This window comes from Poecile atricapillus, chromosome 2 (assembly GCF_030490865.1).
Source record: "Poecile atricapillus isolate bPoeAtr1 chromosome 2, bPoeAtr1.hap1, whole genome shotgun sequence".
Classification (NCBI taxonomy): Eukaryota; Metazoa; Chordata; class Aves; order Passeriformes; family Paridae; genus Poecile; species Poecile atricapillus.
In genome coordinates, this window is record NC_081250.1 from 143042693 (window position 1) to 143069075 (window position 26383).

The window sequence follows — 26383 nt, forward strand, 5'->3', positions numbered from 1 at the left end:
CAGACCAGAATTGCCTGTTACACACTATTATCAAATACGCTCCAGAGGAGTTTGTCTGCACAGACTGATGGAAAGAATAAATGAGGATGTGTGACTGGTAAAAGGTGTTGGTTTATCTGCAGAATTTGCTCCTTGTAGATGAGAGAAAAAGAAAAATGCTAAATGCCATCCAGGAGGGGCCTTCCCTGGTAGATGTGCACCATGGTATCATTAGAGCTACAGTCCAGAACAGGCGAGTCAAGAGCTCTTTGAAGGACTCATTAGAAGCCCTGGATGTCTTCAAGCACAGGAGTTAGTGAGGACATGGGTCAGATTCCATGTTCCAAATTCTGTCGGAAAATAACGTGCAGGACGGTGTGCCTCCTGTCACACACATTATACAAAATAAGTAGGTGTATCCAGGCCTTCTTTGAGCTCTGCAAAAGAACAAGAAAGTCAAGGTGAAAAATACATTATGAGATCAAAAGAGTACTTGCTGCTCTTAATTCACTAAAATTATACTTTTGATGGGTGCTTTTCTTGTCAATCTCTTCACACAGACTGGCACAGACTATAAAACTATGGATGGAGATATAACAACTTTAGGGCTAGAGCTGTTTGTGAATATTGGGGGAAATCCATTTAGTTTTGGTTAAATTTACCTAAAATAGAGAAAAAGAAATGCAGAGCTCTGTAGTGCCAGATCAGTCTGTCACAGGCCAATCTAAGCTTGCATTCCAGGGGAATCCTCCAAGACTGGACATAAACAATGTCTGCCACCTTGCTATCATTGCTGCTCAGAAAACCAAACCACTTTCTCTGTGGCTGCTCAAGGTTACAGCATGCCTTGTTGCCAGCCAAAACACTATTTTAGGCTTATTAATGTGTTTATGTTGGTTGTTGATGTCCTTCTAATTTACCCTCTGTGAAAATTAGTCTAAGACCTGTGAAATCTGATCTCTTTGAGGGAAGGTTGCAACAAAACCACCATTCAGCTACTCATGTGAAAAGCTCAAAAAAATGTGGTGATCTGGATTTTCTTATGTAAGGTATTATGTATACTAAATAAACTGGTGTCTTGTGGGTAAAATGCATTTTGTCACTCTGCGTTAGCTTCATGCTTTATAAAAAAGTTTGAGAATGAGTAAAAGCAGGAGAACTCCATAGCCCTTTTTATCTTTATTAAAAAAAACACTCTCAAATTTAAACTCTGTCTCTTGATCTTCATTCTAAACCATCTTCTTGTTCTGCTTTGAAAATTTCATGCTCCCTTTAATAGTGAAAAACAATTGTTTTGAAAACTTGTAAGGAAATTCTCTTTAAAATTAAAATCTATCTGGAATCACTACTGAATATACACTCTTATAAGGGCTGGACTGCAGAAACATTTCAAAGGAACTAGCATTTTAAACCAACTTTTATTTTGACTTTTGTACTACAGACTGTTAAGGAACTTCAATTTAATACCATGATGGACAAGAGCTACATAAATTTTCTTTAAACCTAAATAGGTAATAACAATATTTATGAAAGATATATTGTTGGTACTGTCAGAAAATAGAAATGGAATAAAAACTAAAGATAAATAGCTCATTAAATGTGAGTATGGTAAGAAATTTAAAATCACACAGATTTCTTAAAGATGAGGTCAACAGCAAGGCTGGATCCAATCGCCAATTCAGGGGAGGAGCCTGGAACACTGAAGTGTTTCAAAATAATTTTAAACTGGAAAATCTATCCTTCAGCAATTTTTTTGGCTGTGTTTCTCCACTCATCACCTGCATGGCAGTGACTGTCCCTGGATTGTCTCTGAGCAGAGATAACACATTCTGAAATCTGTTCCAGCTTCTCACCACAGCACCTAGGACCTTTCAAAAGGGATCAAGAAGGTTCTGCTGTGTTGGCAGCATTTTCTCTTACTTACCTGGATTAGATCATTCAGTCTACATGATGATACCCAAAAGTGCTACTTTCTCTGGGCCTTAGCGAGGTGATAATTTAGCTATCTTATTGTTTTATTAAGACCTCAGCCTAGAGGACCAGGAACACTTCAAAGTTGAATGCTGCTAGACTGTTTTGGCATCTGAAATTATTACTAGGATCTGCTTCTTCTCTCCACTATATGTTTCTTTCATTTTCAACGAGATCCTCTTTGTTCCGGTTATAAAAGCCCAAATTATGAATCTTGGTGGCTCTCTGATAAACTCTAATAGAGCAACATGCCAATTGTATGACTGAAAAACAGAACAGAGTGGTTAAAAACCTGCTTCAGATATTTCATTTGCCTCTATGAATGTGATAATATTGAAAAGGTACACTTTAATAATTTATTCTTATTGTTTGTTTTCCTGAAAGTTTCACAAAGTAAAAGGCTTTCATTCATAGCACATTTATTAGGGAAGGCTTGAAACCTTGTGCAACCTACCTGGCATGTGATTGGCTGCTCGCCTTTTGTCTAAAAAAATCATCCCACCACTTTTGCTATGAAATCATAACTTATCATCAATCTGACACAAAATTTGAGCTGATCACTCCCATTTAGACTGCTCTAATCTCCAAACTGCAGGAGCACATGCAGTCAGAATGGATTTGGGCATCACACAGAGTTCTCATCTCAGGTGAAGAAGGGCGAAGACAGTGAGGCAGGACAGCAAAAGTACTGAATGGTGCAGCTGAGGTCTCAATCAGGCAAAGTTGATGAAATCTCTTGGGATTCTGATTGCTCTTTTTCTGGAACTCAGTTTTCAACATTTTGCAGGAAAACTTGCTACATTTCCCTAACATGCTTTCTCTAATAGATGTTCATGACTGCATGAAATGACGTGCAGATCAGTGCAGGGATGTAACAATGTATGTGGAGATTAGGATCATCACATTGCTGATAGCAGAGACTGAGGAGGGACAGGAAATCTGCTATCTCCTATTTAATGAAATCACTTTTGATAATTATGTTTATATCCTTATTGGGCTTCCCAGGGGGATTACAAAGACTAGAGGAGAGAATAAAAATGGCTTCTTACATTTCTTATGCTCTGTGCTCAGATGTTTCAAGATTAAAAGGGTCTGGAGTTTTTATTGTTAGCAGTGGACACAGATATCTGAGGTAGCCTCCAGCATTAATAGACCCAGTTTCCTCCACAAATTGCTCACAACTTCCACAGATAACAGAAAGGATGCATTATTATTCTAACTTTGCATATGGGTGTCTAAGGCAGTTTGTAATTACATAACCTTCCAAAGTAGTTCTGTGACAAAGAAAGTTGAAAACCCCAGTCACAAGAATTTTTTTAGTAGGATAATAACAGAGATGTGCAAATACACTCCAAAATCCCTTCATTGATTCATAACTTGACTTAGAACTTTCTGAATTTCAAGAATATTTATTGTAAAAGCAACTGAAAAGTAACCATCTTTTTAAGAAAAAAACCTGGTCCTCAGGAACACTTGGATTTCAAATTCCAGCCCTGATTTGCAAATCCTACTTCTTTCCTCTCTTCTAGACTTTCATTTACACTTTGTATTTGCCTCACAGCAATTTCAAGGCTGGGAGGAGGGGGGAATGTCATAGAAGTTATTCATGCTAATATGCTTTCTGCCATATGTTTAAGAAAAATCTCCTATGCAGTGTTCTCTGTGGAACATTCTTCCTGAATACTTTGCAGTGGATTTTTAAAATACATATATGGTGCTAAAGTAATTCTAATCCTGCTAGCAACTCTGGGGAAATAGATAGTTTCTTCCTACAAGAATACATTGACAATCTTGAAAGTTTTTCACTGTCTAATGACACACCTCAATGCTGAGACCATGGAAACCTTTATTGTATGTTCATGACTAGTGGCTTGCCACACAAAGAAGGATGACAAAGATACAGTTTATGAGTCTATTAAAACTTCTTCCTTGATTTCCCCTCTTCTAAACCTGATGTCAGAATTTCTAAGCAGTTTGCAATGGTTCCAAAGTAAATCTCTTCAAGCTTTCAAGTGCAGCAGCATTCAAGAGCTTGTCCAGCCCAGAATTTTTGAGCATATCTACCTATGCTGGATTAGTTTGGGAGCTTTTCCAAAACTGGCAGTCTTTGTAAAAATCCTTTATAGATATACTTCTAATCAGCCTCTACCTACCAAATGTAGAATAAATCCTGAATATCTATCAGTCTTACCCGTACTCCTGACTGAATCATGACATTAATATTTGTCTCTTGATACTCAAAAAATTCCAACCCCTTTCACAGTGGGTGTTAAACACAAAAACTCCCATCCTTAGTGCATTCCAGTGAAAGGAAAAGGAGTAACAAAATAAAAGTGTGAATGAGAAGATAACTTGGGTTTAAACGTCATTATTCCTTCAATACTTTTAAACATATTTGATATCTATGACAGTTTCTATGCAATGCTTCATATTTGATACTATTTATCTCTCTAGCTCTTTTCCAGTTTTATGTGTATCTAGTCACATGTCCCCATTTGATGTCTTAAATATGGGGTTTCTGAGTGTATGGACATGAGTTAATTTGTTAATTTGTTGCCCTTACACCATTTTTCCTAAAATGTACCTGAGCCTTGGCTGCTAACTGTCTGAAGGTGATAGGAGGTGTAGTGTAGAGAGTGCTTTCAAAAGACCCATTTTTTATCATTTTCTTTCAGGTTATGTCTCATGATTGCAAAGTAGCTGTAGCCAGGTTAGTGTTATTTTTTTTTTAAATCGGAGTAATTCATTGTTGTACTGATTTCCAGCCTTCAAAGCAAAATAATTTAAAATTAGTTTAGCCAGCTGTATTGGGGTTTTATGGCCAGGTTTTGGTAGTGGCAGGCTATAGGGGTGGTTTCTGTGAGAACCTGCCAGAAACTTCCCCCATGTCTGACAGAACCAATCCCTGGTGGCTCCAAGGTGGACATGTGGCTGGTAAAGGCTGGGCAAGTCAGAAATGATGGAAATACATCTGTGATAATATAATTTAAAAGAAACTTATAAAAGAAAAGTTCTTGTACAGCTGCGGCTGTGCCCAGGGAGGAGCAAAGCGTGACACCCAGGTCAGTGCAGAAGGAGGGGGAGGAGATGCCACAAGCACCAGAGCTGGGTTTCCTCTGCAGGCTGTGGTGAAGGCCATGTTGAAGACCAAGGTGAGGCAGCTGTGCCCCTGCAGCTCCTGGAGGTCCATGGTATGGAGAGATCCAGCTGCAGCCCATGGAGGAGACCCACAGCAGAGCAGAACCCACCCTGGAGCAGCCTGTCCTTGAGGGTTGGTACCCCATGGAAGAGTGACCCACATGCAGCAGTTTGGGGAGGACTGCTGCCCATGACATGGACTCACATTGCAGCAGTTCACAGAGAACTGCTGCTGGTGAGATGGACTCACACTGGAAAAGTTCATGGAGAGCTATTTCCCACGGGATGGACCCCGTGGCAGAGCATGGGGAAGGACTCCTCTCCCTGAGCAGTGGGAGAAATTATGGATGATGGATGAATGGACCATAACCCCCATTCCCTGCCTCCTTGTGCTAGGAAGTACAGCTGGGAAGGAGGAAAGGGCTGGGGGGGAGGTGTTTTATTCTACTTCTCATTATCTTGCTCTGATTTTGTTAGCAATAAATTCATTAATATCTTTAATTCAAATCTGTTTTGTCCATGACTATTGACTATTTGCCCATGAGTATTTGTTAAGTGATCTCTCCTGGTTCTTATCTCAACCCATGAACTCTTATATTTTCTCTCCTCTGTGCTGCTGTAGAGGGGAGTGTCAGAGAGGCTTTGCTGAGTGCCTGGCATCCAGTCAGGGGCAAGCTACCTCACCAATAAATCATGGCTATCATTTTAATTCTTATCAAATCTGGAGCTAAGGTTAAGGTTAGTATTAGTCATCAGAAAGTGAGGAAGAGATACAAATTTTGTTGTACTGTTTCCAGACTAGAGAAATAAAGCAAGTATACTAACCAAGTGGCTCCAGTTTTCTCTCCAACTTGACAGTAAGGCTGAAAAGTAAGCAGTGAATAGTTAAAATTAGGGCTATAGATAGAATAAAACAAATGAGCATGAAAATATTTTTAAAATGTATAGTGGACTGTACATAGAAGAAAATAAAAACAGTTCTGCTTTTACATGAGAGTTAATATTGTTATAATCCTTTATCTTCAGGGCTTGCCTGTCAGCTTTTAATGTCACCTTTAACAGTCATCTTTGACTGTGCTATGGGTTGTTTTAAGTTTGAGATAATAATGGAGATGTAAGAATCCTTACATTTGGTGTAAACCACTAATGTAAAACAAAGGTTTGAATTGTACAGGTGAATTTTTTTTTCTTTTTGTCTCAGGTCTGGTTTCCTTTTGTTTCAGGTCTGGTTACCATGAGCAGAGCTTGGGCTACAGTTATTTTCAGTAAGATTTAGGGGTGGTCTATCTTTAGGGATTTCTTAGATGAACAAATGAAAATGACAAGATTTTTAAAAGGGACCATAGTTACTTCTTTTAGTCTCTGCAGCTGATGAAACAGGGTTACAGAGCAGAATATGGGAGAGGGAAGAAAATAATTGTCTTATTTATGATAAAGAAATGAAAACGGAATTTTAAGATTATTGTACCAATAATTTCTATTTTATTTTATGCATGACCATCAGTTATGATACTACTGAAATTCATTTTAACCATAGGCATTAAAAAAAAAAGAGGGCAGGAAGAGGTTTATGTTTTATATTATTTTTAAGATATTGCCAGAATAAAATTAATGCTGAACAGGGGTTATCTTTGTTATTTCTAGAAGAGTTTGACAACCATGAGTAGAGCAAGGTTAGACTAAAGGATGTAATTATTGTTAAGTACATGAGAGAAAGAAATAATGAGAAACAGCTTCCTTCATTTTTATATCCCCTCAGATCAGAAGAGTTGTGATGCTTTTACACATGTCCTTATAAAGGACTAAGAGCTCACACAAGTTTTCAGGCAAGATTCTTTCTCCCTCCCATACTCATTATTCTTCAATTGCAACTAATTATATCATCTAATACCCATCCACAGGTCTCTAAAAAGAAATGTCCTTGTAGCTCTTGATTTTTGAACTGAAGTTCATGGAACTCTCATGGTCTTGAAACAGTCCTGGAGCAAGCTGAAATTACTACTAATTCTTGAACTTCTCTTATGAACATGATTATGATTCCTACAAGGAACGCTAGGATGCTCCTTGAGATACTTTTTAAGGACAACTGTGACATAAGCTTTGGGAAGATGACAGACACTCTTTTACTGGGGGAAATGACATTAAGTGTGGGATTCAATGTACATTAAGACACCTGTGTTTGGGTATCTGAAGGGTTTAATTTAGTTTTCTGTGTATGCTGTCTGAGCTCTTGCTATGGTCAGTGGAGGTGTGAGGAGTCTGGTTGGTGAAGTCCTACAGGTGTTTGCACCAATATGTGCTTCATTAGAATGAACAAAATCACTTCAGAGGCACCACTTACTGGAATAACTAATGTCTCAGATCATTTTCCTAACAATAGAAATTGCACATCATTGGAGATGTGTTTTTATAAAAAGACTGCATGGTATAGTTGATGAGGAGGTGTAAGGTCATAGGCTGGACTTGAGGATCTCAAAGGTCTTTTCCAGCCTAGTTCATTCTGTGATTCAGTGTGATTCTGTGATTCTGTGAGATAAAGGAAGGCATTTTGTTTGCCAGAAGCCACAAGTCCCACAGACTTGGTGCTAAATCTGCCCATCTCAGCTGTAGCACTTGGCTACTCCTGAGCATTAAAAATGGCATCAGATGCCTCTATTTAAGGAGTTAGAGCTCAGTTTAACTCTGAATCGATTAGACATGGAGACTGGACAGTCATATTCAGGCACCTACATTTAAGTGTCCTAATTTGGTACTTAGACTCACACAAAGGGGAGTTGTTTGCATGGACAGAAGTTCTGGAGCGCTGTTCAGGGGGGTTAGTTACCTGACCTCCAGTTACTGTACTCTACAGACCCACTTTCATCTTTATCACATGAGAAAGACCTGCAGATACTTGTGTAGGAGACAACTGAAGTGTGACATAAACATCTGACAGTTTTTGATGCTCATCTTTGAGATAAATCTCTTAGGATTTTTCTGTCTTGACACAAAGGTTTCTCTGTTCTAAAACAGAGAAGTTCTAGAATTATGGTGCTCATTCAGAGAGAGTATATTTGGGTAATTTAAAGGTATAAAAACACATTACATGGTTGTAATAATTATACCTCCCAAAAGTATTGCACTATAGGAAATCCAGAATTGTTAACATTCTAAAGAAATTCAAATGTATATGCTATGAAAATACACAAGTAAGGCATCTACACTTTCACGCTTTTGTCTTGTTTTCAGTAACATTTTCAAAGTTTGCAATCAGCTGGCAAAAAGATAAGTTTTGTGAGATAGATGCAAGCATCCCTAAAAAATCATGAAATAATGGAGAAATTTTGATTGCAAGAGACCTCAGGAGGTTATCTACTACAACCCTGCACTCCAAGAAGGACTGACTTCTAAAAAGAAAGGGGGATTTAAAATGTGGTAAGTGGGTTCAGGAACATGTCAGAGGACCCAGCAGGGACTATGAGGTGTTTTCTCAGGACAAAAAAGTGCAGTCTTTTCTCTTGGGTGGGGGAAAGAAGCCAAAGAGGTAGCTCAAATAATAGCTGAACAAGTAGAGGGGCCATGTTTGCAGACAAAGCCTGTCTCTTTGCAGCGTTGGAGACTTTTTTTGAATTAATTAGAAAAAGAGCTGACCCTTAAAGAATGCTCTTTCAGGAGTAGGCAACTTGGGAGTAGCTGGGATATTTAAAGTTGCAATTAACAGTTTGATCTTAACGATAATTTTTAATATCATAAATCTGATTGTAAATTTTTAGTATCCCCATGGCCTGAACTACCATAAAAATTGTGTGAGAGGATTCTTAGCTGTATTTTTTTCCTGGGCAAGAGGGTATTATGGCTTCATAAAGATGGAATCAAACAATTTATTTGGTGTTCTAATGTTTTTCAGTTTTATTTGCTTGAGCCTCTTGATATGGAAATAACAGATTAATGTTAACATAAACTCTCCAATAGATTAATGCAGCAAAACACACCCACCCAAAGCCACATTAAGGCTATTTTTAGAGATAATTTTTCTTTTAGCTGCCACCATGCTAGAATGTTTACATCTGTGGAGAATTACAAGACTTTGTGGTGATTGTCTTCTGTAATGTCTATTTCTATGTTCCTCTGGCAGAACAGGAATGAAAGCAATAGGTAAACCTCTTTGATTATCTTCTTTTCAATATGGCCATGAAGGAGAAACAGAAATAGCTTCAGAGAAGAGAAAAATACTTAAATTTCCTCTGATTTATTGTGTATCTATTTTAAATACTTATCAATCTGGAAATCATTGAAATGAAACATTTGAAAAGCAGTTGCTTGTGCCTTATCCCACTTTATCAAAATGTTAATTTGATGTTCTAAACTAATATTTGCATTTTAATCTTTCATACAGTTAAAATATCAACATTTTTTATACCAATTGTAGGTCAAAATTATTTTTTATTATCAAATGATTAATCACCAATAGAAATTTTTCAGCAGTCACATAAAAGCAAATAAATACACATAATGCCACCCTTGCTTTAATAAACCAAAGAAGACTAGTTTTGGAGTAAAATATGGTTCTGTTCAAACAGGACTACTATAGCTCTGGCTCTAGTATCTGATAAATGGTCATCATCAGTATTGTGATCTAACATTAATGAGCTCTTCTGGATCTGCATTTGACATGGATACACTTAGGGCAAAAGAAGACTTGGGGGCTGTAAAAAACCTAATCAATATGGGCTTGTGTTATGCAAGCAGAGGATCTGTGAGCTTTCAGGTATGTGACAATATTTCTATAAAGTTTTAGCTCAATGTAGTCTGTAACTGCCACACCAATTACAAGCCATTAAAACACATTGAATTGCAATCTTGATGGAGAGAAACCTGAAATTATGACCACCCAAGATCTCTTCAGTACTCAGCTAAAGGTCTCTGTCCATTTTAATTTGGCATAATACTTTACTGCTGGCACCATGATATGATTTTGGTGGTGTTTTCTGTAAAGATTGAAGACAACAGTAGTTAAGCTTTCCTCCCTGGGTTAGGATAAAGTGAATTGGTGAAAGCAGTCTAAAAACTTGGACTTTTGCTAGCTGGCCTGGTCTCTAAAGAAAACAACACCGCACTCCTTTGGACTGAGATCTCAAACTAAGTTTAGATCATCTTCAGATATTTTTCAAAAGATAATAATGCTTTATGCCCAAATGCAGAAAAGTGAGAGTTCTTTCTAGCTTTCAGAGTCCCTTATCTTCTTTTGTGCTTTCTGTAAACTTCTGAAGTAAGCAGTATCTGAGAATATTTAATTGATATAGATTACCTCCTGAGTTCCATCACGCCAAAATCTGTAGTAGTGTTCCCTAAACAAATCCTAGAAATCTGAACAGGACACACAGATAAGCCATGACTTATACCAGAGGCAGCTTTCTGCAGCAGCACCCAAAGGCCAGTGGTATCTAAATTTACACAGAGGCTCTGGACACCTCTGTATAATTATCTGAGTCATGCACTTAATGACTTACATTCCCTCTTATTCTATTTCTTTGCTAACAAACATTTTGCAATGAAGACCAAAAAGAGGTTTTGGAGTTTTCCTGCTGACAAGTTTTTGACCAGCCTTTTATTTCCCACAGCATTGTGCAAAATTCTTATAAACTTATAGCTTTTCGTGATCTTTCAGCATCAAAGTTTTCTAGAAGGACTAGAAGGAGAATAATTTTCAAAATACTTTTTTTCTTGCAGGACCTGGATTTCAACTCACTCTGAGTCAGCCTTACTTTGTAAGGAAATAGGATAGCTAGCAATGTTACTCTGATTCAGTATCTTGTCTGATCTTGAATCATTCTGCAGCTCACACAACAACAGCTGCTGTGGAAATCAAATAGAATCAGGCTTTTTCAGAAGTTAGATGAGATTCTTAACTGTCCATGCCATGCAACAATACATTCATCTTGGCTCCAGCCTGCTCAGCCAAAATAACACAGTGCTTTGGAGCATGTCAATACAGCTGTGCTCCAGTGTATGCTAATAGCTCTTCCTCCCACTCTTCTCCTTCTCCTTCCCTTGGCACAGAGCTGCAGCCGTAGGAGGGGAAGGAGCAGAGGTGAAAAAACTTAAATGAGCCAAAGCTAATGTGCTTCAGAGCTTCTGCTTCCCTTCAGATTTGCTGAAGGAAAGAAGTGCCATGGAAAAGAAATGCAAGTAGTGAAAGCACAATAGCAGAGGAGATGAAAGTAGGAATGATCTCAAGGAAGCTGGAATCAGGGAGCTCTAAGAGGGGTACACACCCAGGTTAAAGTATTCTGTAAAGAAAAAAAAAAAAAAAGGGCCACTGAGTGGTGCAGGACAGCCATGAACTCCAACACTGAATCACTGGGTAGGTTTGGGCATCTTTCTTGAAATTCTCCTCTTAGCTACCACTTTGTTATTGATCAAGTTTAATACAACCTTACAGGGCAATGCTTCACGGAGCCAAAGCACAGGCCTGGGACCAGGGGACATGGCCTGTTAAGGCAGGATAAATGGCTGTACAGCCACAAAAAAAAACCCAGTAAAGCCATTGATAATCATAAATTCCAGTCAGGATAACAACAACCATTTCTAAGCTGGGCTATTCTGGTTAGGGCAAACTCCATCACTGAAGTCATGTTAATTTGGTTACTTAGTGAGACCACTTCTACACGGTACTTCTGCAACATGGAGTCTAAGGTTTTCCCTGCTCTTAGGGTATAAAGCAGAACTGTAGACACAGAGCTAAGAGCACCTAAATGTTGATCACAGAATAACAGAATCACAGAACATGCTGAGTTGGAAGGAACCCACAAAGACCACAGCTCCTGACCCTGCACAGTACCATCCCCAAGACTCGCACAATGTGTCTGTGAGTGTTCCCTTGATCAGCTGGGTGGGTTGCCTTGTCATAAAAGGAAATCAGGTTTGGTTTTCAGGTTGATGTGCAGGATTCTACACCTGCTGCCAGTGCCTGAGCTTCCATTACAAGCAGTGGAGCACTAGAGCGGGATTCAGCTTTTTAAACTCACCTCTGTCATTTGCAAGAGTTGTTACAGAGTGTCCCATTCACTGACACAGGGCTGTCAGAACTGTAGAGGACTGGAAGCTATGGCAAACGATTTAAGGAAGAGCTGTACACTTTGGGAGAACAGCTGGAAGCCAGGTGGCATATCCTGATGGTATTGGGTGACTGTATTTCGTCAACTGAATCAAGCATTCCTCCCAGTGACTGGTGACACCAGTGGAGCTCACTTCTCAGCAGGCATCTGCTTCAGAAAGATATCTGTGGGTTCTCATGAAGAGAAAGCTTTGGGGCTTGAATCACTTGGCCACATATTGATTTCTGGTGCCATTTGTGAGGCCCTAACAATATTTCTCCAGAAGATTAAGGCCATATTTCTGCCCAGACTTCTTTCTGCCCAGATATCTTTCTTTCTGATTATCTGTGTGTGTAACAATTGTCTATGTGTTATACCTGCTGAGGAGAGATAAGCATTATATAAGGTCAAACTGGCAGAGTCGTGATTATATCTGACTCTTTTTTGATGGTGGCCATAATAGCTTTTGACAGAGGTTCAGCATCTAAGCTGATAGAAGAGATAACTCTCTTTTGTTTGATTATATTTATGTAGGTATAAATATGTAAAGGAATTTGATTTTTTCCTAAATCGTGAAGTTCAAAGAGAATCCCCTTTAATGTGCTGTAAAATGGGAATATATATTTTCTTCCTATTTTTCAAGTAAAACAAACTTGCAAATATTCTGATTCAAAGCTTTCACATGTGATCTGCTTTAGTAATTGGGATGGTTCTGGTTGCCATAAATATTTAGAGATAAATCAGCTGCAGATATTACCCCTTAAGGGAAAAAGATCATTGGCACTAATTCTATTTACTTATCCAAAATAAGCCCATTGGTGTAGATTCAACAATCTTACCCTCTGCTTTGAAACATCTCCAAGTTATTTTGCTTATCTTCTTCCTTTCCTATGGGTTTTGGCTTATATTGGCATGGATGTAGCCACCTGTAAAAAGGAATTCAGAACTCAGAATCCTGTGACAGCTTTCTCTCCCTATTAATTTCAGTGTTGATCTGGGTGGTCTGGAAGAGAATAAATAAAGAAAATAAAAAGTATGCTGCATTTATTTTATGACATTTCAAGGAAAAGTATCAGAGTAGTAGAGAGAGCAAAGATTGTGTGTGCTTAGCAGATCCATGATCTGCACTCTCATCCCCATTCCCTATCCCTTTCTTGCTCACATTCCCATGAATATGGGTTAGGTTGTCTCTTCCCTCTTCCCTTCACAGCTATTAGAAAACCTTCTGGTGGGATATAGTCACAAGGGATAGGAGATATGGATTTGAATGACTTCAGGATGAAGATGTGATTCAAAGGGGGAATAATCCAAATAAACACTTTGGGATCCCATTCTAAAAAATTTCTTCCTGTAATCCTTTCTCCATTCTGGTTACATTTTTCAGTGAAAGTGGCTGAAGTTACAGGACTTCATACTGAGATCAAGAAGGAGGGTAGGAAACCCCTGTGGATTTTGCAAGAGCTCCTACAGATTGATGAGGTGTGTTAACAGTACTAACACTTTCTGTGCCATTGGGATGCTGTGCAAGATAGAAGAAGGTACTGATTTTCTGTCTTGGTGAAATATAAGTCCCAGGAAAAAAAATCTTGGTACTTTAGATTTTGATCAAGTTTTCCAGAGATAGATACCTAATCACCATCTAAGTTGGCCTCCATGTGCCCATGGTTTTCTGCTCTGTTTACTTTATATTTCTGGCTGCCTAATTTGAGTTATTTTCAGTTTTATTTAGATATTTTTCAAAACTCACAGAAATCCTTGACAACTTTTGATTTAAATTCTTTTATCAATTCTTACAGATTTTTCAAGCAGGTTGAATATCTAATTTTGGAATGTTTCATTAAAACTCAATAGCTTAAAGTTTCTAATAAATTCAGATGCTTTAAAATATCTTAGTATATGAACCAGTAAAGGTCTTCTGTAATATTGATTTCTGATGATTCTCAATGACCCAATATTAGGAAAAGAAAAAATAAAGTCAGTCTTTCTCAACTATCTATGCTACAGGCTCAATAAACATAGGGTTTGTAAAATAAATCTGGGATGTTAATCCAAGATCTGTACACATCTCCATCTGTTGTGATAGTAAAACCCCTGCTGCTAACAGTATACAGAGAAATACAATTACTTCTCTTATAACTAGAAACACTAACAAACACTACTGGATACAAAAAGCAAATAAAAGGACAAGCCAGACACTCACAAATTATTAATCTATGCAGATAACCTTCTGTTTACAATTAAAAATCTGGCATTTGAAGCACTAATGTCACCCAGCCTATCAGATTCTAGAACAGCTTCACATTATAAATTCTATCAGTCTAATCAGATGTCTGTTTTCTGACATTACTCAAGAATTTACCAGGTCTTTGGGATCAGAATTGGAAAGACAAACACAACTTATATTCTGATCAAACTGGCCTATATGACATCATCAAAGATAAGATGAAATTTGCCATCTCATGCCTCTTGGCTGAGCTAGTACTGTGAAAATCATTAGCATTTGACAAGTTTGTTTTATTTTATTGTTATTTTTGCAGAGGAGGAAAGTGAGGGAAAGAGGGCAGTTGAACACTTTCAGATGACCAAGCCATAACCTACAGAAAATTATTCAGAAGGTACAGTAAAAAATTGATGTTTAATCCTCCTGAAAAATCTACAGAAATAGATGAGTATCACACCTGAGATTGTCAGCTAAGATGCAGCAACAGCTAAAGCTATAAGAAACAGGGTTGAGGTGTGAAAGTTATTAAACATCTCTGGTTCTGAGGTCTACAAGAACCATATATGAAGTTCTATTAAGATAGAGGTGGATGGTTCATAAATCATCCTGTGATACTGGAAAAAGGAAAGGAGACTGAAAGCTGGCATGATCTTCTGATGGTTTTAAAGACTAAATTCAATGGCATCTCTCCTGACAAAGGACAGTCTTACGGGGTGACCAGATTTCTGAAACTGAGCATTCAACCTGCTTGAAAATTACTAAGACTTAATAAAAGAATTTAACTTATCTGCTCTGATATTTTTCAAAGTTTGTACAGAAGATGAGAGATGTCTGCATGGACCAAGCTAGACTTGAGGCCAACAGTTCAATTGGTGTCATATGCAGTACAAATGAGATGGATCCCTAACTGTGTATGAGAAGAAGAAGAAAAAAAATATGAAGGAGAAGGGATTCTTGTCAGTTAATTAACATTTCGTAAAGTCCAAAAAGTTTTTAATTGGAATATCTATTTATTTCTTTACAGAATATGGGTAGTTTAATGTTAATTTTGACACTAAGATTTTGTTGATTTGTTTTTAACTTTCTGATATAGTCATTCATTCAGATCACTTGCGATCCAAGCATTTTGCTTTATATATGTTTGAAATGACTGTGACACAAGAGGTGTGCATAGCAAAAAAAAAAAAAATCCAAATAAATAATTTGTTTAGGAAAATAGCCATATTTCTATATCACTAAACATTTAAAAGTGTAGTATGTGTTCCCTAGGCTTAAAACATAATCTTTTTTCACAGTGTATATAGAGGTAATTATTTTCCCTTCAATTTATAGCAGCTCTATAGACTTCAGTAAATTGCTCTTGGTTTGCACCAAAGTAACAGAGCAAAATTTGACCTAGAGTTTTCAACATTTCTTTTAAATATAAATTTATAATAAAGCACAAAAGCTTCTTAATGATAAATTATTTTGTTTCTAGGCATTCTGGCCCTGATGGGCTGTTAAAGTTTGATTTACTCTGCTGATCCATGACCTCTTTCTCCGACAACTCATTCTTTATGATAATATATTTATATTACAGAGACACATGGAGGCTTCTGAGCTGACCAGGGCTTTGTTGTGCTGTTAGGCATTATCCAAACATAAATTAAAAAAAACTCCTTATTCTGAAGAGTTCATTATTTATGTAGCAGGCAGATTTTTTCAGAGAGCTGAGTGAAATGGAGGACTAAGCTTTTTAATGTTGAATGGCAGTTTTGTGGAAGATGTATTTATAACACCTGTATTACATAGGCTTTGATATCAGTATCTCACTTGGATATCCTTGGCTTCTATGGTAGTAAAAAGAATGATGATTAAAAAACTTTGACCAAAGCTTTCCTGAGACAAAATGTTAAAATATTTGAGTCCTTGTCTTTGCCAGTTACAGCATGACAAACACAAAGATTAAACCATTAATCACACACAGGCCTGTAAAAACTCTGTTTTGATCATGAGACAGTACTTGAAGTGATGATGTGCCAGTACTGTTATTTTGGCATGATAAAGTAATACAGAGTATCTGTTTCATACTTTCATCTTTTGAACTTCTCTTGAAAGGAAAGTGAAGAATGAGAGACTACAAAAAACATATAATGTAAACATGACTGTATGACAAACCTCAGAAAGGAATAAAAGTTAAGTGTGGAAAGCCTGCTGAGGTTTCTTTTATTCTTTTCCTGCATGAGCCATGGAAAACTCTGTTGTTTCTCTTCCACTTACTGATTTATTGCTTGATGGTATTGAAATTAAAAACTTCCTTGGATGCTTTCCTTCTTAAATCCTTATTTTAAACATTAATATAAACAACTTTGCTTCTTGTCCACTACAGTTTAAAACTTTAATATTTGTCTTGATTTTCCAATTAACAAACAATATTAATTATTTTAAGCAGGGAGGAAAAATAAAAGAAGGACTGCTTTGAAGCATCAGCCCTGGTGGTGACACAACCATGATCCCAGTGGTCAGCCAGCTGCTAACTCAGGTAGGGTCAACTGGAGCAGATTGCTCAAAGCTACAGCAGATATCAGGCAGTCCAGGTCTTGAGGAGGACTGCAAGGGTGTTCACAAATTATGAGAGAATCTCTGTCATCTCCCATCAAAATGCGGGATGTAAGAGAAGTCTGAAGGAGTAGGGTGTAGCTGCAGCATGGATGTCCTGTCTATATTGCCACATCTTGGTTTGCCATCCAACCAACTGCACAAACCAAATGTATCTGATGGTCTGGTTACTCCTTAAACTCACTGACTGTGAGGGGTGAGGCACTAGAACAGGCCAGAGAATTTGTGACTGCCCCATCCCAGGTGGTGTTCAAGGCTAGGCTGGAAGAAACTTTGATTAACCTGGTTTAGTGAAAAAATATTATTACAGGGAAAAGAAGAACTAGATGAACTTTAAGGTTCATCACAACCTAAATTATTCTATGTCTGAGATTAAATCTACACTACAGAGAGTGACAGATGCAAGCTCGCTCAGCTCACCAAGGCCAGCATGATCACATCACTGAAATATAAAACTCGGGTTAATATATTCTTTAACAGAAAAGGAGATAGGATTTAGATTGGATATTAGAAAAAATTCCATCACCAAAAGCATTGTAACTTTGGAACAGACTGCCCAGGGAAGTAGTGGAGTCACTGTCTCTGGAATTATTTTAAAGATGTATAGATGTAGCACTCAGGGACGTGGTTTAGTGGTTGAATTGAAAGTGTTCAGTGAACCATTGGACTTGATAATCTTAAGGATCTTTTCCAGCATAGACAATCCTATAATTCTTAAATTCTAGGATGCATTAGCTGGGGCTTGGCTCCAGGTTGCCAGCCAGTCTGGTATGTCTGGTGGCTCATGTCTCCTGCTGTGGGCCAGGGCACGGGGCAGGCTGACGCTGGCTCATAAGGAATCCTTTGGACATATCCCATGCTGCTGCTCTGTTGAGTGGGTACAGCCACCAGTAGTGCAGCCACTCCTGAGGGATTGGGATTTAAAAGGGCGTAGGCAGTGCTTGGCAGGCTGCAGGTTTGAGGTATTGGTTAATTAAATTCCTTGTAGATTTTCCCTTCATGATAATGCTAAATCCAGGGATAAGTTGTCCTGGCAACAGCTTTGGCTACTGTACTTTCCACCCTTGCTTTTAGGACTGTGATTAGAGGTACTTGGGTATGTAAATCACCATCTGAGGCTGGTGGATGTATTTATTTTTTTCACAGAAATTGGTGCCCATATGAATTGAAAATACGGTGCACTTTCACTTGTGTTTGAATAATAAAACAATATACTCACTCTTCAGAGCTCAGTCTTTAGCCAACAACATATATATTATTCATTGTTTCAAAATGTAATAAAGATACATACTTAATATCTGCTTTCCAATTAAACTTTATGAGTGGGGGTTGACTGTGGTTATATTTTTTGGCTGTGCTTTTTAATTTTCTTCTAATGCCTCCCTGGGAATTCAAGAGGCAGCTTCAAGCATAAACATGTTGAGTGTTAAAACAGTGCAGTGTATTTTATAGCCAAAATGTTATTACACAGATTTGTGGGGCTGTCAAATGTGGTGACTGAAAGTAGGCGTTGAACCCGCTACACTTGATTTCTTCAGTAAGCTTCAATATTTGCAATTTCAGATAAAGCCAGTGGAACCAGGGGTAAGTTGCCTGGTCTTTTTTGTTTGAAGAATGGTGTCAGTTATTGAAAACTGTGGATTCTTGATACTCCTACAGATCCAATCACTTCTTATTCTTATTCTTATTCTTATTCTTATTCTTATTCTTATTCTTATTCTTATTCTTATTCTTATTCTTATTCTTATTCTTATTCTTATTCTTATTCTTATTCTTATTCTTATTCTTATTCTTATTCTTATTCTTATTCTTATTCTTATTCTTATTCTTATTCTTATTCTTATTCTTATTCTTATTCTTATTCTTTCTTATTCTTCTTCTTATTTCTATTTCTTATTCTTCTTCTTCTTCCTCTTACTCATTCCATGTTCAGTTATGAGTCCTCAAGGATAAGTGAGATATGTTCCATAAGGTTACATACTTTGCTTTAGGTGGTACTGTTTACATGTTTGGTTCTTTATAAAAATTATAATCTGAGTCTCAGGCATTTCTTCTAGGAGAGGGGTAACTAATGAAAGTGGTTCCTCTTTGTAGGCATGTGCAGGTTTTTTAACTGATTTCATCCTGTTCTTCCCATGATTAGAATCCTGGAAGATGACACTTTGGCACATCTGTGAGTCTGTGTGGCTGAGGCCTTGGAGACAGAGGTCATCATCTGTTTTGGAGGGGACAGTCCCCTCCTGCCAACAGGCTGCTGGAGCAGGGCAGTAGCAATAGCAAATGACTGATTGGGATGTTAGTGTTATTTAGAAAATACTACATGACAGCATTTATACTTTGCTTTAAATGACCCACATACTATTCTGTATACAATGGCTTGAGATGGAGCAGGGACTGTGTCTATAATTAGGTTTGTTTCATTGGTTTCTTTTTCCTGCCCGAAGCCAGCAAAGATTTTCTCTGTCCACAATACAGGTCAGTGGCTGTAGTGGAAGAAAAAGTTGGAAGAACAAATGCAGATATCATATGCTATGACTAAATGACTAAAGAGCTGCTGAATAACGGAATAGAGGATGCATCAGTTTTGAAATTACAAAACTCCAATAAGGACATTTACACTGGTCAACACAGGCTGAAGAGTCAGTATGTCAACCTAGCATGCAGCATGGCTCAGGTGACAGGGGCTGTGAAATAGAGATATCCAGATCTCCCGATGCCTGGCACTTCGTGAAACTGTGTTATGGAGGCACTTTCCTTTGGTCTGTCTAACCAATGTCATTGGAAAGGGGATGCCTCTAAGAACTGCTCTCCTAAGGACTGTTACTTACCTACCTAAATAATTTCCTGAAGGGATTTATTATTTTCCTGTGGATCCAGAAAAATCTAAGGAAATTTGCATCGAAACTCAGCCAATAAAGTTATGTCATGCAAAACTCTCCTTTATAGCTCCTTCAGTTCAACCTGGAAAAGAAGAAAAGTAATAGAATGTAATTTGAGGTAGCCCTGCTATTTTCATGCCTCCAAGATGAAAACAGCAGAGGCTGTTGCTGAAGACACAGCTGGCTCTCTGAACTAGACAGGTGACATGAGGTGACATATCTGTGGCTGCCCAGTCTGCAACACAATTGAGTGTGTCTAAATGGAGATCTCCAGCAGGGTAAAGTGAAAGATGGTCCTATTAGCAACTCTGTGCCAAAAAGCATGGGAAAATATTTTCAATGAACAAGTAAAGGGCTGTACACTTTCCAGAATGATGATAGGAAGTGGAAATCAAGAATTGGAAAGGCTTCTGGCTCTGGGATCTGTTGGTGATGATGGTCATGGAAATTGGGGAATGGGTTAAAACCAAGAGAGATCAAGAAATTTCTAAAGAAGGGAAGTGAAAGTAAAGAGACAACATTCAGCAAATGAGCAGCTCACTTGGTAAGAGGGGTAGCTTTCTTGCTGTGGAAAACATGAGGAGTTTAAGTAAGCTGAAGTAAAATTTAAGTCTCTTATTAAGGAGACAGGGGAATCATAAAGTTTCAATCCTCAATACCAGAAAAGCAGCCAGATTTCTGGAGAAAGAGGATGCTACCAGAAGAGGTTAAATTAATAACAGAATGAATTAAAATGAGAACTGAGGATACTGTGAAAAGATCTTGAAAATAAAATGAAGCAAAATATCAAGAGTTGTGGAAAGCAGATCTTTGATTAGCTTTATGCTGATAACTAGGAGATGGAGTGAAAAGTAGTAAAGGTTTGAAATTATTTCTGTGTAAGAATTTATGAATAAGCTTGACATTTATAAAGCCTGACAGGAAGGCCTGTGTGACTGAAAATTTTAAAAAATAACCCCATGGTGATTTTTGTGGGTGGACTATGCAAAAAAGACAGAAATTCTGAAGTTCACTTACAAATTGACATACCAATCACAACTCAACAGCATCTGCAGCAGATCACCAAGGCAAGACAGACAGCAGCATAACTGACCTCTCATTTTACAGCAAGGAAAAGCAGTACTGACATGTGGGGTAGGAAACTGTGTGAGATATGTTTGAGCTCTCATGCTGAAAGAAGATAAAAGTTCTTTATTTTTGGCATCTAAGCTTGGGGAGCTCTAACTGAAACATCATTTTGAAAGATTGAGAAATAGATCACAAACCTGAAAGATAGGGTTGCTTAGGTACAAATGATTTTTGCTTGATTACATTTGCAAGCAAAATAACAGCACTAAGATCAATGGACTAAAATAGATAGTTGATGTTTTAAAACTTTCTGTTCCACAGAAATGAAAACAATTATGTGGTAAATCAGCTGTGAAAAATACTATCAACAAACTGATAAATTATGATCAAGAGAGGCTGCAAAATGTTTCTTCATGCTTGAATGCCACATTCTGACAATGGGAAAAAAGATTTTGCCACTTATGAAAACAAACCAAAAGGGATGGAAGCTTGAGTCAGGGGTGAGGAAAAAGTTCTCTATAAAAGCACTTATAGTGGGACACTGGTAGGGAAAGAATTTGACACATATTATGGAAGCAAATGCATGTATTTCAGTGATTCTATGTGTGACTATCTTGTAATATTTCTGCAAGTTTTACCACAATGGTGAAGCTATGAGTAACCAGCAACAAGATACAATTTAGCAAGAGCCATGATAAAGGTTCTTGGTTATCTCTAAGGTGAAGGTTTAAATTGCTTTCTAATACCAGTTTAGTTCAGATAGGGTTAATCCAACAAAATGTTATATTTCTTTCATGTAGTTCATCTTGTACTTATACACAGAACCGTTCTTGCTCTTGCTTTCTTTTTTCAAGAAATTAAAGATATTGGAGGCTCCAGTGCAGGATCATGGTCTGGTAGTGAGGTCATAGTTTCATATCGTGACCCACAAATATTAAGTAGATGAAGTAGATGTTTTTTGCAGAGTGTTTGGTTCTGTTTTCTGGGATGTGTGCACATATACTGCATTTGTGGACTTTGTCATTCAATCAGCTCTGAGCTTGATTCATAATCCACTGTGTAAAATACTTGTATTCTAAGGTCTTTGAAGAAAAAATTTGTTTCTGGAAACCTAAAATATATCCAGAGTTTGTGATATCATAGGAAAATTGAGTTCTTGGAGGCATTCATGAGACAGCGTGAACATAAAAACTATCTCTTCTTGTAAATATACACATATTTTAGCTACTTCCTATGCACCCTGAATCCTATGTTCTTCTTTCTTTTTTTCCTCACAGCATACTTTCTTGGCAGAGTTCTTAGCAGAGGTTATTGACAGAGAAGTTTAGTGCAAAAGTCAGCATCTAATAACTTGCTAAGACTTTACTGGAAAGCAGACTGAGGGATGTTTCCTCTACTCCAGGCTGTCAGACAGAGAAACGAGCATCCTGCAGTTTTGGATGTATCTGTGTTGCTTAAAGAGATGGCTACAAAGAGAGAGGAAACTTACTGGGCTCCAAAGGAAACTGTGTTTTCAGCCTGGACCAGCCTGGGCAACCAAGGTTACAAGGAATTTTTTCCAGCTTCAAGCCAGCTGTACACTGCAAGAACAGGAAAGACATTACAGGACTTTCATAATTCTATTCTGCAATGACAGCACACCTTGCATGCTGCATTCACAGGGTATATGTGCATCTAGGGATGTTGTGTCTCTACAACATCCCTCACTTTACCTCTTCATCTGGTAGTTAAAATCAATCCTTCAGGGCTATTGGTTCAACTCATGTCAGCTGCCCAGCAAAGTAGCTACCAGTGAATTCTCCATGTCTCAATAAAGATACCTAAACATTTTAGACTGAAAAGCCCATTATATGTCATTATGCTGATTGTGCAACCCTCTTTGGCCTCCTTCTCCTTTAATTTTGAAACTTTCAGTCAGAAGAAAAAGAAATCCTCTATGGGTGTCCTTTGTAGCCTTTGGGCTAAACTTCTCAGGTTTGTGAAAATAAGGAAATGTCTTAATTACAAGTGTTGATACGACAACACCATCTTCTCCTCAAAAAAAAATAAGAGAACAGCAGATTATATGGCAATATTATGCCCACCTCCAACTCAGTGGAATGGCCTCCACCACAGGGGACTATGTTATAAATCATTCACAAACCATGACTACTTTTTATCCATGCCTTTGTAAATTCATAGCTGTGGTTTCAGACATTTTGTTGCCATTTCTCTACATAGGTGCTCCTGGCCTTCTTTTCTATTTTGCTTAACTTTTGCATTTGGGAATTAAACCTTTAATGACCTTCTTCATGAGGTTTTGATTCTTGTTCCTTTATTGGTACTCTCAAATCCCAAATTTAATCTCTGAGTTAGTTCATTTCATTTGCAAGCACTGTAATCCCTTTTGTTTTTCTCTTCAGCCACATCCTCAGGCTTTTCACTTGTCTTCCCCTCTGTGTCGTTCTGTTCTCCCATGAGCTCTTTCTCAGGAGTTTATTATTTCAACAAAATCACTGTTTGGATGAATTCTGTCCCATCTGGATAGGGTTTTTGTACCTCAAAACGACATTTTACATCATAGAAAGAAAATCTTCCTTCTTTTTTCTTTATATTAGCTCTCCAGTGAAGTCCCTCTTCTGTCCTCTCCCTCCTTTGCTCTGAGTGTGTAATATAAAATACTGCAGAGGTTACTTTGACAAAAGTCACCTTTACCCTTTGTCCTACACCTTATATTAGTTCCTCTAATTTCTTGTCTGACTGCAGTCTGTTTCTGGTGACCTTGGTGCCTTGAAGTGTGCTGTTTTGTTTTTTTTTTTCATGTTCCTTTCTTATATTGTAACTTAAGAGATTTTACTGCTGCATTTGTTTTACTGGACCACACTTTTTTAACTCTGAAGGTCCTTGGCAAAATACTGTAGTTTTATAGGTCAGTACATCCTCCTAACCTGGAGGGATATCTGTACTTACAGCTGAATCTTCATCTGTGATTTCTCATGGGAAATTCACTATTTTGCATAGGCAAGGTCAGTCAATGTTGAACTGTGGAGTCCCTCTCATTCTGCAGCATCATTTAAGATCCCCACTGCAGCTTTGGCTGGTAAAGACCTCGGTACTGTCAGTATGGGCTCTTCTTCTCTATCCAAAGGCTCTGTATTGTCTTTCCACTACCCTCAGACACATTCCTAATTCCTATTTAATCCAGGAATAGAGTTTGGGAGTGAGTGCAGCAAAACCAGGGTAGAGCTGACAGTTATGGCACCCATAACAGCCACAGAGGGAATGAGGCATATCTAAGTGACTGATTGTTATACATAAAAAAATCTTCAGCAATCATAGATTATTTGTCTGCTATTCCACTCTCATTTTTCACTAGTTATTGTTAGTGTTGTTTGACATTCCATCTTCCAATTTGCTGTGGTAATGGACTCAAGGCTGACAAACAAAGTGATGAAATACTGCTTATCTCAGTTTTATATCTTCTCTGAATAAAACCCTAGTGGACAAAAACAACTTGGATAGAAAACTACTCTCAGTACTGATGCAATTCATGATCATTCAGCATCTCAGCTCTACTGAGCTGATCCTACAGCCAAAGATTTTTTCTATATTGCAGCAATATAACATTTGCTAATTGGCTCACTAATTGGTTGTATACCTTGCTTATTGTGTTGAAACAGGGTTTCCTGCTCTCCCAAGTGTAGGAGATTGTTAGGTGTGTTCACATCTGAAAACATGTGAATCACAAAGGTTCCAGAGGTATTTATATTTGTTTATTCATGCAAGTTTTTTGGTACTGGGAACAGACTGGGGCTCAAGCCAGGATCTCCTATATGGTGCCCTGTCAGTATTTGTCCTGGGTTAAACCAGGATCTTCTCCACGTTGCTGGGTGAGGACGGCCAAGTATCAAGTTCTGCTGCATAAACTAATGATGGAGATACTGATCTTTCTGTTGCATTACTGGGATGGGCAGAAATTCTAATTCTAGCTGAATGTTTGAATAGTGTACTCCAAGTATGACAAGACTTCATAATATTATATTCTCTGGGAAGTTTTCTGAATTGTTATCAGTCAGAAGCTTTCTGCTGAAAAGGGTCCCCTTGTAAAAGAAAATTTCACAAGATAGAGTGCGTATTCATTTAGTTGTCTTGTAAATAAACTGCCTTAAATTATAAATTATGGGCTTTTACTCTATATCTGGAATGTACCTAGCTGACTCCTTCTGCCATAAAACATCCATGGTGGCTGAGCACTGAATAATGGTGTACATATAATTTATGTTAGGATCTTGAGGATCACTTTTGCCTCAAATGATTAAGCTACAAGAAGCTGAATGCTTACAAACTTACTATAAAATGAGACAATTTAGCAGAAAGTTAAAGAAATACCCTTCCAAACATTTTGATTTTGTTTCTTGTTTCTGTTTCTGAGTGAATTATTTTTAGGTGTTTGAATTCTTGTGAATTCCTGACCAATTTCATATGCCCTGTTTTGTGACTCCTTTGCCATATGTAGATCAGTAGAGATCTGTGGATTGTGAGAACACAGCCCCAACTTTGTTTCAAGAGGAGAAACTGTGCTATGCTGTAATGAAAGGGATTCCCTGAGATGCAGGAAAGGAGTAACTTATTCTCCTTTGTTATTTTTCTATCTGTAGCTCTCTGATGTGTGTTTTAATTTTTTTATGTGCATCAGAAAAATTCAAGAATTATGAAGAGTTCTGTGACACTGACATGACTTCTGAAAAGTTGGACAAGGTAACTGGAAAGAATTTGTAATGAAAAGATTGTTCTTAATAGCTGGAGAGATTAGCATTTTTCTGTAATTCATTGAATTTATGGATGATATGCCAGGGATAGAAGTGTAATAGAAACATTGTACTTCAGAGGATGACTGCATATTTTTACTGCCTGTGTTTGATTGCAAATTTTCTCATGTGTTGAAATTTAAAAATTGTACAGTGCTTGGGCAAAAAAACAACTATATCAAGTTGAGAAAGGTTTCTGGAGAGTTTTTAATTTTTTTGAGGATTAGCATAGAGCTTGCTCACAGCATTTACAGCTGCTTTAACTCAATTGTAGTTGACACAATGTGTACATTTACACCAGACAGTCTCTGCATTGGCAAATCTTAAGAGATTTAAGATGCCTATTTTTATCCAGACAGAAATAGGCAGGGCAATTCTCTCCCCTTGTAATCATGCTATCATCTGGTGTCACCAACTGATATAAAATTTGCTTTAATGTCAAAATGATTGACATTGCACATTCTTAAAGTCTCTTTTGTTTGTTCATTGTTACTTATAGCCAACTGTTAATTCTGACTACTCATTAAAGTACCATTAATTTTCATCTGCATTAAACATATTCTAAAAACTCCCAAGAAAATCTCATGCAAGTTTGTTTGGGCTCTATTTGGGCATCATCTATTAGTAAAAACTCTGATGAAATGGATGAAAATATTGGCTACTTCA

At 37.7% G+C, this 26383-nt stretch overlaps 1 long non-coding RNA gene across 1 annotated transcript in view; it reads left to right on the forward strand.

Annotated features, from left to right (window-relative positions):
• Positions 1-16902, forward strand: part of LOC131576681 (uncharacterized) — a 56048-nt gene extending 39146 nt beyond the window's left edge. The window contains exons 4-5 of the long non-coding RNA XR_009277037.1: positions 13549-13643; positions 16817-16902. This is a non-coding gene — a long non-coding RNA (uncharacterized LOC131576681). The remainder of the gene's footprint in view (positions 1-13548; positions 13644-16816) is intronic.
• The last annotated feature ends 9481 nt before the right edge of the window (positions 16903-26383 follow it).